This window comes from Zea mays, chromosome 10 (assembly GCF_902167145.1).
Source record: "Zea mays cultivar B73 chromosome 10, Zm-B73-REFERENCE-NAM-5.0, whole genome shotgun sequence".
NCBI classification, from domain to species: domain Eukaryota; kingdom Viridiplantae; phylum Streptophyta; class Magnoliopsida; order Poales; family Poaceae; genus Zea; species Zea mays.
The window spans coordinates 1,305,142-1,309,684 of NC_050105.1; the positions used below are offsets into that span (position 1 = coordinate 1,305,142).

The window sequence follows — 4,543 nt, forward strand, 5'->3', positions numbered from 1 at the left end:
TGTATCAATTAAAGAGATAAGTAACACAAGACAAAAGGGACCTCACCGATAAATATGAACTGCACAAGTCGACAACGAGGCATCCATGGAGGGAGGTGCTGCTTAGGGAATGACGAACTCTACTAGCACATGGGGTTAGCTCACCATGTGCTAACAACAAGGGGATAGGGGACAGTGGCGAGTAGAGAGGCTGGACTGGCTTGAGATGAGGGCAACGAATGGGCGAGGACGAGCGATAGAAAAGGAAGCTCGACGAGCTCAACCACAAGGGGCGCGGCCGGGTAGGGAGCTCGGTGTTGGAGCTAGGGCGCCAAGGGAGATGGCAGAGCGAGCTGAAGCAAGATGCAGGGACGCGCCATGGGAGAGCGGCAACAGGGAGATGGGCGGATCGACGCAGTGGAGCAGGCGACCCGAGGCGCGGCGGCCATGGCGCTAAAAATGTCGGGCAGGAAGAAGACGCCGACCAGCAGAGCACCGAGGGGGAGAGGGCGGCGTCGGGGAAGGAGATGAGGGCAGAGGACGCAGGTTCCAAGGGCGCTGGGGAGGGGCTCGGCTGGCGGCAAGACATGAGCTAGAGACGAGCACCATGGATCGGCCAGGGAGAGGAGCTCGGCTGATGCACCATGGAATCAGCAGAGAAGAAGCGATTTGGGGATAAGGCTGAGAGAGGAGGCGGTGTCGCGCTATAGAAGGAAACAACAGGAGAACATACGAAGGAGATAAGAGAGTAGAGAACAGCGGTGAGATACTTCCAGAGAAAACACGTGACATAAAAGATAAAAGTTAGCTTTTCCCTCTCCATATTTTTATCAAATTAGTATAGACATATATCTAACTTAGGCCCGGGTTTTGGGCGAGAAACAATCGGAACGAACTGGAACGATGTCAACAACACTATTTTAAGCTGCGTTCGATTCGATATGAAATCAAATAATTTCATATGTGGGCTGAACACCTGATTCCACAGCTCTAGACAATTTAGTGGAGAAACATATCTCATTTATAAATCCTCGGACGTGACGTTTCGATTAACGAGAGGGGACTAAATTATTTTACACCTAAAAATTTGAGTCATCGAGTTCTATTTAATTTAGTTGAGCCTAGACGATTTCACCGCTATCCGAACATCTATCTAGAAAACAGCTCAATTTATAACTCTATGCCTGATTTTTCTTGGATACGGATTGTGATCAAATTTATAAAATCGAATTCTCATATTCGCGTACTAGATCAATCCAAATAGCATAGGTTCAACATCTTGAAAGATTTCTAAAATTCAAACATCTCTAAAATTTTTGGACGGCTTAGACAGAGATAGATACGATATCAAAATAGCGATAACAAAGATGAGTAGAATTTAGTGTCCATTTTATTTTCACTGATATCTCGTGCTTAAGTCCATAGTCGATGTTGAACGGGAAATAAACACATGGGGTGTTACAGCCCTCCCCCCTTAAAAGAATCTCGTCCCGAGATTCGGAGTGAAAGACTTTTAAGAGTAGAGAAGCATGTAACTCCTGTCTATATCAACAATAACATAAGCCAGTTCCAAGCAAAGGCGAGTATCTCAGTATGTTTGTTTCTCTATTTGACCATAGAATGTATCACCTTAAGCTAATTTGAGATGTCTATCAATAGAGACAATGTCTGCCAGAAGAGCACATAAGGTTCCATGTGTGCAGTTTGCTTTTTCTGAGAACACTGTACTATCTGAGTCTATTGAGAATGGTGCACACATGGATTAAATAAGAGAGCGAATGAACAAACTCCTGCATCTTAGCAGTAGTGAAAGTCAATCTCCATTTTGAGAACTAATCAGCTGTCTTCCAACAGTAAATAGCCCCAAGGCTTCACCTTTACAGTAAAGGATGCAAAGGGAACTTGTATGTGTGCAATCACCACCAAAGTCAAGAGAAAAGAGACCGCACATGAAAAGGGTGATTTTATCACACAATCAGACATGAATAGATTTTGATTTTCAATAGATTTATTATGGAGTGCGATGGGAGACTGTTAATTCAACCCAAGCATATTTCTATGTCCATCGCAGAGATTATCAAGTCAACGATTAGTGTTTGATTAGATATAGAGGGGAAAACAATCAGAAGATTAAATTGGTATGCCTTCGAGAGATATGAGGAAACCAAAGGCATTAAATTCAAGAAAATTTATTGGGCATTCCTTTCCTAGGTTAGATTGAGAAAGCAACAATGTGATTCTCATGGAGAGGCAAAGCAGAATAGAACCCTCAGCTTGCATTAACCGAACAAGGGCATGGTTTAGAATGAAAATATAACCACAATAGTTTTGAATTAATTATTAGGAACACGGACTCGAGATCTTTGCCTTAAGATCGAATGCATCTTTTTTCCAACAGGGAGACTACTGGTCAAATTAAATAAACCTACAATCTATGCAGGTACATACCTCTAATGTCCAACACACAAAGACAAGAAATCCCATACACCCGCACAAGACCTTTAATTTGAACTTAGTGTCTTTCCATAAGCAAAAACAAACAACAGCTCATAACATTAAAGGGCAAAGGGTTTAACAGTCACAATACCTTCTACCCAACAAAGCGAGAGAAACACCTTCACTACCTAATGATGTGTCTAAAGGATAGAGGACAAGGAACTCGTCGAAGTTCATAGGATAGCGATACTTCACATAGTTTCCAATTATTTATTATCGGAATAAAGATGAGAAAAGCATGTTCGTTCGCAATCACCAATTATTAGAATAAGGGTGAGGGAAGCATTTTTGTGTGCAAACAACAAACACAATGCAGCAATCAGGATGCATGTTCGTCCTATTCGTCCTCACTGATTTTGCCAACATAATGTGGCAATAACGTTCTATATCGGTGGCATAACTACGTGTCTCTCGATATATTGCTAGTCGTCAGCTAAACATACAAGTTTGAAGTTAGTGTACCTGCAGAAAATTTCATCACAGCCCAGTTCCCAATGATGCAATCCACACATGACAGTGTATCACAATTTATACTCCATATATTTCTATATGGAGACCAACTCCTCATTAAGTGCCGAGCCACGCATAGGCGTCGCTGCCACACTTTAACCATAGGGCAGCTCATTATGATAACTCACCTTCTTACCTGAGCATAGGTGCGTCGTTGCAAGTACATTACGCTTCTCAGTATTCCCATGTATGTATACCCATACACATCCATGGGGTACTAAATCCTGGAAAAGTAATTACTCCACATCGCAGCCTTCATATATACATATGTGTAACATGTATATAATCAAGCGCCACAATTAAGCACTCCCCTAGACCGACGTTTGTTCGGTCATGCTCTCACAACTCACGTTACCTGAGCGTCGATCCATTCAAAACTGAATGGCCTAAAAAATAACAATACACATGTATGCATTACCCTTCCTTGGTTGTGAGTTAGTATTCTAAACTAAGCCACCTAGTAGTCCTTAACTTAGGGCTTAACAGAGGATGTCGCTAGCATTATAGTTTTTCAAATCTGTTTTTCAAAACCAAACAATGTGTTTAGTTGAAAATAAGTTTTTCGAAACCAAAACTTTGTTTTAAAAATATGTATGTGACCGTATTATACTTAATCACGCTCCTATACCAGCTGTCGCAGAACCTCCCAAGTTATCGGGCCCACATGCACTTGTCCTTGTCTCAAAGACCTCAGACAGCTATGCGTGTGCACCAAACAACTTAACATAATCTGTCCGAGTGCCCCGAGGACCCCGGATAAACGACTTACCACCAAGATCGCAGAATTAAGTAAACACAAATAACACCAACACTTGCAGCGGAAATAAATTCTTTATTACAAAATGATTATAAGCTACAACATTTACAAGTTATAACAATATTACAATATATCATCGGAGTGATTACAAGAGAAATTGATTTAAAAAGATTACAATTTGAATATATAAAACATTTATAAGTTTTAAAATACATGCTAGCTTAAGTGACAATCCTCAATAAGGAAGCTAAAGATGAGTTATACTTATACAAGAAGGCCGAGCCCACCGGCACTTAGCACCATCCACAACAGAACAAAATTATAACCTGAAAAACAACAAGGAATAAAACCCTGAGTACGCAATTACTCAGCAAGACTTACCCGACTAAAGAAAAGACTCCCAAGGGTATGCTGGTTTTAAAAGGATTCAAGGTAAGGCTCATCAAATTTCAAAGACTCATTTTGCAGAAGAGCTTACTAGTAGTGGATCCTTATGCCAAACTTTTACTTCACAAGTTAATTATTTTTCCTGAATCTAGATTCGTCTGATCTAGAGCATTCACTTGTCCTATACTAGCTTCATTTTAGCATCTTTAGTTTCACTTGTTATCTACGATGCAGGGCAGTGATCCAGTCTTCATATCCGAGAAGTAACAGTGATTCGAATCGATTAATACTCAGCTGAGGATCTCCAACCACACGACATATGTAGCACTTAACCCTTGCATATGTCAACTCGCCCATAGGTTTCTCAAGACTAGAACGGGTTCACGCGACCCGAGAGCACAGCACCCCACCATC

At 41.4% G+C, this 4,543-nt stretch overlaps 1 pseudogene; it reads right to left on the reverse strand.

Moving 5' to 3' along the window:
• Window positions 1–258: 258 nt before the first annotated feature.
• Window positions 259–568, reverse strand: LOC111590289 (uncharacterized; annotated as a pseudogene).
• Between the last annotated feature and the right edge of the window lie 3,975 nt (window positions 569–4,543).